Source organism: Drosophila serrata, unplaced genomic scaffold (assembly GCF_035046125.1).
Source record: "Drosophila serrata isolate PLE 108 unplaced genomic scaffold, ASM3504612v1 contig_284, whole genome shotgun sequence".
In the NCBI taxonomy this organism is placed as follows: domain Eukaryota; kingdom Metazoa; phylum Arthropoda; class Insecta; order Diptera; family Drosophilidae; genus Drosophila; species Drosophila serrata.
This window is the reverse complement of record NW_028257182.1, coordinates 19,477-31,496: the sequence shown is the minus strand read 5'-3', so window position 1 is coordinate 31,496 and position 12,020 is coordinate 19,477. Positions and strand designations below refer to the sequence as shown.

Genomic DNA, 12,020 nt, shown 5'->3' with positions numbered 1-12,020 from the left:
GCCTCGCCCACCAACATTCGGAAGGAACGTGTCGCAGCACCGATGGCTGCAAAAAGTGTGACGAGAGCCACCATACGCTGCTACATCTGCACGAGAAGCCGCTTTGTTCATCGCCACCAGCACCTCCTTCAAAACGCACGGCGCCTGCTCCGCGTCGGGCGAGGGAGCCGCGGCCGTCCGTGATGACCGTCTCCAGGTCTCCGTCGCCAGCCATCGAGGCAACCCGTCCTGCGGCCTCCATTCCATCCTCGTCGGTGGCAGCGTTGCTGCACCAAAAGGTCATCCATGTGCTCCCGACGGCCTGCGTCATGCATGATACTGGGAAGACGACCTTTGAGATGGGGGCCATGATTGACCCGTGCATGGCGGTCAGCTCCATTGACCGGTCGCTGGCGGCGGCGTATAGGCTACCAACAGTGGAAGCAGGAGAAGACGAGGTCTGCTCGGCGACCATCCGGTCCCGGACCGGCAGTTTCAGCCTCGAGGTGATTTTGAGGCTCGATCCCAGCCTCAAGTTCAGAACTCCTACACGGACTCTGAGCGACGCCACCCGGGCGAAGTTTGATGACATCCGTCTCGCTGATCCCTTGTTCCATCGCCCAGCGACAATCTCCCTCGTGTTGGAATCTGACTTGTATCCAAACCTGATCCAACCGGGGTTCCTGAAATTGGACGAGGGATTGCCCGTCGCCCAGAGAACCGTGTTCGGATGGACCGTCTCCGGAGCATGCCGAGAGGCCTAACGCGGCCTTGCGTGCGCAAGGGGGGGGGGGGGAGAATGTTCGCGCCACAAGGGCGCTTAATTTCGAGCAGTAGTGTGGGAGCACGAGCTTTCGCTCTCGCTGCTCCCGGCCGTCGCTCGCTCCCTCTCGTCTCGTAGCCGAAGGCGACTCCACGGTCCCAGCAGCCCTTGAGCGGGGCTTTAGTTTTAGTACAAAAAGAAGTGCCTAATAAAAACCACCAAAAAGTGGAAACGAAGCCAACTACGTTTTTTTTACTGTTAGAAAAACATAAAGTGGAACAACAACAACAACAATACTGAATCAATCCTACCACCGACCACGAGGAATTATTGGGCTGAAAAAGGCTTATATTTTTTTGGGAAACCATCCGCCCACTTCTTTTCAGCGCCCATGTATCAAATTTCAAGTAAATCCGATCACTTTTTCAAAAAATTGTCCGCCATATTGGATCCGCCATTTTGAATTTTTGAAATCCAACTTCAGAATCGTGATCAGCGACTCAAGAACCCCCGAGTGACAAGTTTTGTGTCAATGCATTGATACTTGGGGAAGTTATCTAATTTTTCCCGCACTTCAGTACAAGTTAAACCACTGTGCGCCGGAAGTTAATTTCCTTGTACCGTCTCATATATTTTCTGTCGCGCCTGTTTAACACATGACCCAAATAGGCACGTGCTTGGTTTCATACGGGCCACTTGAGAGTACTGGGCCTAGTGCATAAAAAAAGCCCCTCTGGGACTTAATTGATTGAATATTTGGAAGCAATTATTGTTTTGACATGACCGCAAAGGCAATCATAATAGATGTTCTCATAGCGGTGACAATGCAGAGAGCATCTAGAGACGGGAGATGGTGCCAATCGGACTCCCTCGGGTAACGTGACCAAGCCCAGGGAACCTAACCTGTCACTGCGAATTGGTCCAGTGTTAGAAGGCCTAGTGTCAGAGACGCGCCTGGAAAATATTTACTTGGAAAAAAAACCGCTTAGGCACATATGATTTTTGGATTCTAGGGATCTAAATAAAAAAATTTTCTCAGGAAACCATAACTCTAAAATGAATAATGATGTCCCTCGTTTTAACTTATAGGTACTATATACGTTGTGTGAAGCTCTCTATACAGGCGCACATCAGAATTCATTTTAGATGTATGGTTTCTTGAGAAAAGTTTAGTATTTCTATCCCTAGAATCGGAAAATCAAATGTGCCTATGCGATTTTTAAATCGACCAACCATAATGCACATGATTGCTTATATCCGGGTAATTAAAGTAATTGAAACATAACATAAAAGTACCATTTATAATTTGAACAAAAAAGCTGACAGCATTTAATGATAAAACCAATTCTTCATTAACTTATTATCCTTAACATTGCCCTCAGTCAATTTGTAATTAGTCATGAATACTAACATAAATACTTTAACCATATATTTGTTTATTAATAATTGGATAATATGGGCAATTTTCCAGAAAGAGTATTTTTAACATGGCTACTTAAAAAATTTGTCAGATTGATCAAGACTAAAAGAATTTTTCATTTTCTAAAATACATTTCAAAACAAGAAAGGAAGCTAACTTCGGCACGCCGAAGTTTATATACCCTTGCAGATAGAACTTCTATGACTTGGAATCCCAACAATATAAATTATATTTAGTTGTGTTAAAAAACAATGAAGTAATACCTGCTTTCATTTCATTCACCTATGCATATTATATTTGCAGTTTTACATTCGCAGATTTGCATTTTTCCTCTACATCAAACAATAGTTTGTATGGCACCTATATGACATAGTCGTCCGATTTTGATGAAATTTGACACAAAATTTAAGACTAATATAAAATATACCTCAAATTTGATGAAAATCAGCTGAAAACTGAAAAAGTTATAAATTTAATTGTATTAATTTCTCGATCGTTCCTACGGAAGCTATATGATATAGTATTTCGATTTTCATAAGAGTATAGTAAAATGGCCATATCTCAAATTTGATCCAATTCTATTGAAAACTGAAAAAGTTAAAAATTTTTGTAAAAATTTTCCGATCATTCCTATGGCAGCTATATGATATAGTCATCCGATCCGGCCCGTTCCGACATATATACGAGTTAGAGTATTTAGAAGGCTAACTACAAAGTTTCATTCAGATAGCTTCAAAACTGAGAGACTAGTTTGCGTAGAAACGGACTGACGGACAGACGTACAGACGGACAGAAGGACAGACGGACATGGCTAGATCGACTCGGCTGTTGATCCTGATCAAGAATATATATACTTTATATAGTCGGAGGTGTCTCCTTCACTGCGTTGCAAACTTCTGACTGAAATTATAATACCCTGCAAGGGTATAAAAATCGATGTCACACACGCGCAAACGCAAATAATGTTATTTTTATCAAAAAAAGTAAAAAATGGGATGTATTATTTTGATGCCAATCTCTTAAAGAAAAGCATTTTGCTCTTACTTTTGCTTTCTAATATCTCACAAAGGATGCAATAAGTCAATATGAAGTGCAAAAGGACATATGCGATTAGCAATTTCATACAGTTTTAGTTTGAATTATCGCTTACCAAAATGTCGCGGGCGACCGGAACTCAAATTGCATTTAAAAAATAACTACTTAATATTTTAAAATCAAACAAAAACATTATTAAGATAATTGATTGTATAATTAATTAAAATTTACTATATTACAATTTTTCATCATGCTTCGCTCAAATCAGAGGGTAAACTGGTTTCTTGCAAATGTAACTTCTGTTTTTGTCGCGTGCGAACGCAGGACATTTTAGTGAATATCTTGAAAACGACAAAGGATTTAAAATCGACCTTTGCACCAATTATAGTGCTAACCAAGAGCTATACGTTTAAATTTTTGTAAAATTAAAATAAAGTCTTGGTACATGTTTTTTTAGTTTGAATGCGTACGAATGTCGCATTCGACACCAGAAAATTGCCCATATACAGATATATCTAAGTTGCGGGATCACAAAATTAATGAGACTGACGACTTTTCGGCTTCTGCTGGTGACTAATGCTACTAACAACTTGACCTACAATTGACCCTCCGACGCACCGACTATTATGCTGGGACTTAATCACTTTTTATTAAAATGTTTAGAAACAAAGTGTGTTTCAACACTTTATTTATTGAGCTGAATTTTATTATTGTACAATTACTGTAGAATAGCAACTTTTTTACAATAGTGAGGGGAGAAGTTCAATGGAAAATGGAAGGAAGGTCCGGGGGTGACCATGCTACTTACTACCGGGACTCGAACCCGGACCGGCAGTGCTACGGGTTCCAGTGTTTGTCGTCTCAACCCTTTGAGCTACCACCGGCGGCACTTAATCACTCGATAACTTTTTTTGACTACTAGACAACTGATCTCGGACTTCATTTCGCCTTTAATTTTCTACTCTTCTTTTGTGAAGCGTGTTTTTGACGCTAAGCGCATATTTTCGTTTTCACTAGAGATGTGCTACCCCGTTCGTGATCCTTTTCTTGGTATCGTCTAGTATCGGTTGCAATCGGTAACCGAAATTCTGCTTTACTTATATACATAGCCCAGAGTAACCAACATAAAAAAATGCACTCAGGGAAATTGATTTACACGGCATGCTACCTTAAAAAAATCTGCGTCAGACGCTGAAAAATTCAAACATGATCAAACAGGGCGGATCGGAGTTTAAAGCTGATAAGATAATCTTAGCTTACAGTGTGCGCGTTGTCATACAAATGGTCTGTTTTTTTCTGCAAGTAGAAAAGCGAGATTATTACCTCAATGGTCATCTCCGTTTTCAGTCGTTATGAGTTCGAGGCACGCAGTCAAGTTTCAACGCAATTCGAATGGGTTTATGATATGTATTGAGTGCTTCCATGTAGATATCTACTTTGTAGAATTTTTTTAACCAAATAATAGAGTTATAATGTGATAGTAGGCTGGCAAAAATTCTCCAGCTGAACCCTCCACGAGGGAGCCGGCTTGGCAATGGGCACTGCATTACCCCGTACAATGGTAATGCAGTGGCGCATGCTCTATCCGGGGAAATGCATTGTCTAGCTAAGGCTTCGATTCAAAACACAAGTGGGTGGTTCCCCGGAAATAAACTAACTTTTTTCAAGGAAGGAGAAAAGATAAGCAACCGGGGCTGGGATGTCAGCCTAAACGTCGGTGGAAGGCATGACTGCTACCACCGGCGGGCACGGAGGGGAGCAATCCTCTCTGCGGTCACACCTGTGATTTGACGGGAGCAGGTTACGTCAGTTGTAACGATACTGCCAAAATAACGACACAAAGAAGGCTTAGCCCCACGGGTGCCATTGTCTATACAGACTCGGACCTGGAGAGCATGCAGCTTTCGAAAGAGGAGGAAGAAAGCCTTCTTCGCTCGCCAGAACCAGGCACCAGTTGCCCGCGCACGGACGGACCGAAGCGTTAAAACGAGGGGAAGAAGGCTAAGGCGCAATATAAAGCTGCCCTTCACTTCCAGAGACGGCTCCGGACAAAAGCTGCCCTTTCCGAAGAAGAGAAGGTAAAGCTCAGCTGGGCCGAGCAAAGAATCAAAGAGAGCAGGCTGCACTTTGCCAAGCTTCCTAACATGGCATCAACTGCCGGTTTCGCCAACAAGGTAGAGGAGATGCTTGCCACCAAACGGCAAGCGGGGGGATGCAGCCCCCCTCCTTGATGGCAAAAAACCAAAGACAAAGAAAAATCGCGAAGGCCAGTGAGGTGATCAAACGACACTTGATCGTGGCACTCATTGACAGGAGCGATGAGAAGACTGTGCATGCGCGCTCATTGAGTCATTGGTTACACGGACAGAGGAAGACCCTGTAGCGCCCATGCCCACATTCGATGGTGCCGGGTGCCTAAATGGGGTCAAAATCCTAAAGTGTATGAATGACCCGACGAGAAAGTGTCTGATGCAAACGGTAGGCCGAATGGAAGCGTTTTGGGACGGGGCCAAGCTGGAGGTGGTGGACAGGGAACTAATCCCATACATTCCAGAAGCGATGGTACTCTTCCCGGTTGCTATCCAAGGGGACCGTTAGCTGAAGCTGCTGCAGCGCCAGAATCCCGACATCCCAACCGCAGACTGGAAGGTACTGCACACCACGAGCCCGTTACCCAAAGAGGGCGGCCAATGCGCAGTCCTCTAGATTAACACATCCTATATCCCAGGTACGGGAAGATGACGTGGGGCATGGGTAACGTCTACCTGCGCCTCAAAAAGCGCCATCCCGGGGACAAGGATGACAACACCCTGAAGACCTAGGTCTGGAAACCATTGTTGTCGCCACCCAGGAACTAACGGTGGAAGACAGTGACCTGACGATAGTAGTCAACCCGACGAGTGGAGTTGAGCCTGGTACCCATGTCCCTAAGGGTGCTGCATCTCAATCTCCATATGAGCAAGGTCGCGTCGGCGGAACTCCTAATTGTCATGAAGCAAGGGTCCGCTGATGTAGCTCTAGTCCAAGAGCCATGGATTGCCTCGGGCAATACCGTAGCCGGAATAAAATCCTCAAACTACTACACACCATCGGTAAGCAGGAACAGAACCGGTCTTCAAGCTAACCTTATGTCTTATTACAGCTCACAGACCTGACGATGGTGTTGCTAGATAGCAAGAAGAAGCGCTTAATGGCTTAATGGTTCCACCTACATGGCACACGATAGGCCAGCTCCACCAGAAGAACTCAGGAGTCTGGTAGAGCCCGACCCAAAGGACCAGCAACTGATCGTGGGTGCAGACACCAATGACTTCATTCTTTCTATATAGCAAACGTGGGGGAGGAACACACCTTTGTAGGCATTGTTGTACAATGGTATCAGACTGGAAGGTCCTAGAGAGACCATCCTTTTCAGACCTCAGGTACATCCAATGCTAATTCGATCGCTCTCCAAAACCAACAGTCTTTAGAAACCCCCGGATCACTGTTGGAACAAAGTCCTTTCGCTCCAACGCGATAACCTCAAAGAATTCTTCAAACTCGCCAAGCAGGCGAAGGATGATATAATCAACGAGGAATACAAAATCCTGCTAAGGAACTACAAGACGGAATAACGCAGGGCACAAAGAAGTTTTTGGAGAAACTTCTGCTCCAACATAGAGACGGCCCCAGAAACGGCTAGACTACGGAGGTTGGTTTCAAAGCAACCCACCATACAGGGTCAGCTCAAACGCGACGACAGACAGTGGACTGAGGGCAGCGAAGAGGCCCTAATAGCACTATTGCACGCGCACTTCCCAGGTTGCACCAGGTACCAGCAACGAAGGAAGAGCATCTCCCAAATGAACTCATGTCCTCTAGAAGAATCCACTGGGCTATAGACTCCTTCGCGGGAATAAAAGCGCCAGGACTAGATGGAATATTTCCAGCCATTCTGCAGGCGACCAAAGAATTCATCACGCCATGGCTATACTCGAGGAGTGTCTTCCTGCCTAAAGAAGGAAAGAGCAGCCACGTCAGTCAAAAGGACTACAGGCCGATAAGCCTCACCCCCTTTCTACTCAAGACGGAAGAAAAGCTGCTGGACCTATACATCACTGCAACCAACCAGCACGCATACACAAAAGGGAAATCAGTGAAAGCGGCGACTCATTCGCTAGTAGCCACCATTGAGAGAGCCCTGCACAAAAAGGAATATGCGCTCGGAGTCTTTGTAGACATATCCAGGGCATTCAATAATGTAAGCACAAACGCAATAATGGAGCGCCTAGGAGCGACCAACACGCACCCCGCCATTAACTTTTGGATTGGAAATCTATTAAGTTTCCGAAGGGTATAGTCGGATTGGGCACCGCTTCCATGGTGAAAGGAGCGCACAGAGGCACGCCGCAAGGTGGAGTCCTATCGCCGCTTCTATGGAATCTAGTGGTCGACGACCTTATCAGAAGGTTCGAGAGGAAGGCCCCAAAGATAACAACATATGCTGACGAAATAAGCATAATTATCACGAGAGTATGTGCATCGACCCTTAGCTCGATCATGGAATCAACACTCAGGGAAATCTGTGAGTAGACGGAGAAGGTAGGACAATATTAATGAAGAATTTTTCATTTTCTAAAATACATTTCAAAACAAGAAAGGAAGCTAACTTCGGCACGCCGAAGTTTATATACCCTTGCAGATAGAATTTCTATGACTTGGAATCCCAACAATATAAATTATATTTAGTTGTGTTAAAAAACAATGAAGTAATACCTGCTTTCATTTCATTCACCTATACATATTATATTTGCAGTTTTACATTCGCAGATTTGCATTTTTCCTCTACATCAAAAAATAGTTTGTATGGCACCTATATGACATAGTCGTCCGATTTTGATGAAATTTGACACAAAATTTAAGACTAATATAAAATATACCTCAAATTTGATGAAAATCAGCTGAAAACTGAAAAAGTTATAAATTTAATTGTATTAATTTCTCGATCGTTCCTACGGAAGCTATATGATATAGTATTCCGATTTTCATAAGAGTATAGTAAAATGGCCATATCTCAAATTTGATCCAATTCTATTGAAAACTGAAAAAGTTAAAAATTTTTGTAAAAATTTTCCGATCATTCCTATGGCAGCTATATGATATAGTCATCCGATCCGGCCCGTTCCGACATATATACGAGTTAGAGTATTTAGAAGGCTAACTACAAAGTTTCATTCAGATAGCTTCAAAACTGAGAGACTAGTTTGCGTAGAAACGGACTGACGGACAGACGTACAGACGGACAGAAGGACAGACGGACATGGCTAGATCGACTCGGCTGTTGATCCTGATCAAGAATATATATACTTTATATAGTCGGAGGTGTCTCCTTCACTGCGTTGCAAACTTCTGACTGAAATTATAATACCCTGCAAGGGTATAAAAATCGATGTCACACACGCGCAAACGCAAATAATGTTATTTTTATCAAAAAAAGTAAAAAATGGGATGTATTATTTTGATGCCAATCTCTTAAAGAAAAGCATTTTGCTCTTACTTTCGCTTTCTAATATCTCACAAAGGATGCAATAAGTCAATATGAAGTGCAAAAGGACATATGCGATTAGCAATTTCATACAGTTTTAGTTTGAATTATCGCTTACCAAAATGTCGCGGGCGACCGGAACTCAAATTGCATTTAAAAAATAACTACTTAATATTTTAAAATCAAACAAAATACATTATTAAGATAATTGATTGTATAATTAATTAAAATTTACTATATTACAATTTTTCATCATGCTTCGCTCAAATCAGAGGGTAAACTGGTTTCTTGCAAATGTAACTTCTGTTTTTGTCGCGTGCGAACGCAGGACATTTTAGTGAATATCTTGAAAACGACAAAGGATTTAAAATCGACCTTTGCACCAATTATAGTGCTAACCAAGAGCTATACGTTTAAATTTTTGTAAAATTAAAATAAAGTCTTGGTACATGTTTTTTTAGTTTGAATGCGTACGAATGTCGCATTCGACACCAGAAAATTGCCCATATACAGATATATCTAAGTTGCGGGATCACAAAATTAATGAGACTGACGACTTTTCGGCTTCTGCTGGTGACTAATGCTACTAACAACTTGACCTACAATTGACCCTCCGACGCACCGACTATTATGCTGGGACTTAATCACTCGATAACTTTTTTTGACTACTAGACAACTGATCTCGGACTTCACTTCGCCTTTAATTTTCTACTCTTCTTTTGTGAAGCGTGTTTTTGACGCTAAGCGCATATTTTCGTTTTCACTAGAGATGTGCTACCCCGTTCGTGATCCTTTTCTTGGTATCGTCTAGTATCGGTTGCAATCGGTAACCGAAATTCTGCTTTACTTATATACATAGCCCAGAGTAACCAACATAAAAAAATGCACAGGGAAATTGATGTACACGGCATGCTACCTTAAAAAAATCTGCGTCAGACGCTGAAAAATTCAAACATGATCAAACAGGGCGGATCGGAGTTTAAAGCTGATAAGATAATCTTAGCTTACAGTGTGCGCGTTGTCATACAAATGGTCTGTTTTTTTTCTGCAAGTAGAAAAGCGAGATTATTACCTCAATGGTCATCTCCGTTTTCAGTCGTTATGAGTTCGAGGCACGCAGTCAAGTTTCAACGCAATTCGAATGGGTTTATGATATGTATTGAGTGCTTCCATGTAGATATCTACTTTGTAGAATTTTTTTAACCAAATAATAGAGTTATAATGTGATAGTAGGCTGGCAAAAATTCTCCAGCTGAACCCTCCACGAGGGAGCCGGCTTGGCAATGGGCACTGCATTACCCCGTACAATGGTAATGCAGTGGCGCATGCTCTGTCCGGGGAAATGCATTGTCTAGCTAAGGCTTCGATTCAAAACACAAGTGGGTGGTTCCCCGGAAATAAACTAACTTTTTTCAAGGAAGGAGAAAAGAGAAGCAACCGGGGCTGGGATGTCAGCCTAAACGTCGGTGGAAGGCATGACTGCTACCACCGGCGGGCACGGAGGGGAGCAATCCTCTCTGCGGTCACACCTGTGATTTGACGGGAGCAGGTTACGTCAGTTGTAACGATACTGCCAAAATAACGACACAAAGAAGGCTTAGCCCCACGGGTGCCATTGTCTATACAGACTCGGACCTGGAGAGCATGCAGCTTTCGAAAGAGGAGGAAGAAAGCCTTCTTCGCTCGCCAGAACCAGGCACCAGCTGCCCGCGCACGGACAGACCGAAGCGTTAAAATGAGGGGAAGAAGGCTAAGGCGCAATATAAAGCTGCCCTTCACTTCCAGAAACGGCTCCGGACAAAAGCTGCCCTTTCCGAAGAAGAGAAGGTAAAGCTCAGCTGGGCCGAGCAAAGAATCAAAGAGAGCAGGCTGCACTTTGCCAAGCTTCCTAACATGGCATCAACTGCCGGTTTCGCCAACAAGGTAGAGGAGATGCTTGCCACCAAACGGCAAGCGGGGGGATGCAGCCCCCCTCCTTGATGGCAAAAAAACAAAGACAAAGAAAAATCGCGAAGGCCAGTGAGGTGATCAAACGACACTTGATCGTGGCACTCATTGATTGGAGCGATGAGAAGACTGTGCATGCGCGGCTCATTGAGTCATTGGTTACACGGACAGAGGAAGACCCTGTAGCGCCCATGCCCACATTCGTTGGTGCCGGGTGCCTAAATGGGGTCAAAATCCTAAAGTGTATGAATGACCCGACGAGAACGTGTCTGATGCAAACGGTCGGCCGAATGGAAGCGTTGTGGGACGGGGCCAAGCTGGAGGTGGTGGACAGGGAACTAATCCCATACATTCCAGAAGCGATGGTACTCTTCCCGGTTGCTATCCAAGGGGACCGCGAGCTGAAGCTGCTGCAGCGCCAGAATCCCGACATCCCAACCGCAGACTGGAAGGTACTGCACACCACGAGCCCGTTACCCAAAGAGGGCGGCCAATGCGCAGTCCTCTAGATTAACACATCCTATATCCCAGGTACGGGAAGATGACGTGGGGCATGGGTAACGTCTACCTGCGCCTCAAAAAGCGCCATCCCGGGGACAAGGATGACAACACCCTGAAGACCTAGGTCTGGAAACCATTGTTGTCGACACCCAGGAACTAACGGTGGAAGACAGTGACCTGACGATAGTAGTCAACCCGACGAGTGGAGTTGAGCCCGGTACCCATGTCCCTAAGGGTGCTACAGCTCAATCTCCATAAGAGCAAGGTCGCTTCGGCGGAACTCCTAATTGTCATGAAGCAAGGGTCCGCTGATGTAGCTCTAGTCCAAGAGCCATGGATTGCCTCGGGCAATACCGTAGCCGGAATAAAATCCTCAAACTACTACACACCATCGGTAAGCAGGAACAGAACCGGTCTTCAAGCTAACCTTATGTCTTATTACAGCTCACAGACCTGACGATGGTGTTGCTAGATAGCAAGAAGAAGCACGTGGGGGAGGAACACACCTTTGTAGGCATTGTTGTACAATGGTATCAGACTGGAAGGTCCTAGAGAGACCATCCTTTTCAGACCTCAGGTACATCCAATGCTAATTCGATCGCTCTCCAAAACCAACAGTCTTTAGAAACCCCCGGATCACTGTTGGAACAAAGTCCTTTCGCTCCAACGCGATAACCTCAAAGAATTCTTCAAACTCGCCAAGCAGGCGAAGGATGATATAATCAACGAGGAATACAAAATCCTGCTAAGGAACTACAAGACGGAATAACGCAGGGCACAAAGAAGTTTTTGGAGAAACTTCTGCTCCAACATAGAGACGGCCCCAGAAACGGCTAGACTACGGAGGTTGG

At 44.3% G+C, this 12,020-nt stretch overlaps 2 pseudogenes; both read left to right on the top strand.

Annotated features, from left to right (window-relative positions):
- Nucleotides 1-3,969: 3,969 nt before the first annotated feature.
- On the top strand, nt 3,970-6,207 carry LOC147643159 (uncharacterized; annotated as a pseudogene).
- Nucleotides 6,208-7,047: 840 nt separating this feature from the next.
- Nucleotides 7,048-11,427, top strand: LOC147643158 (uncharacterized; annotated as a pseudogene).
- The last annotated feature ends 593 nt before the right edge of the window (nt 11,428-12,020 follow it).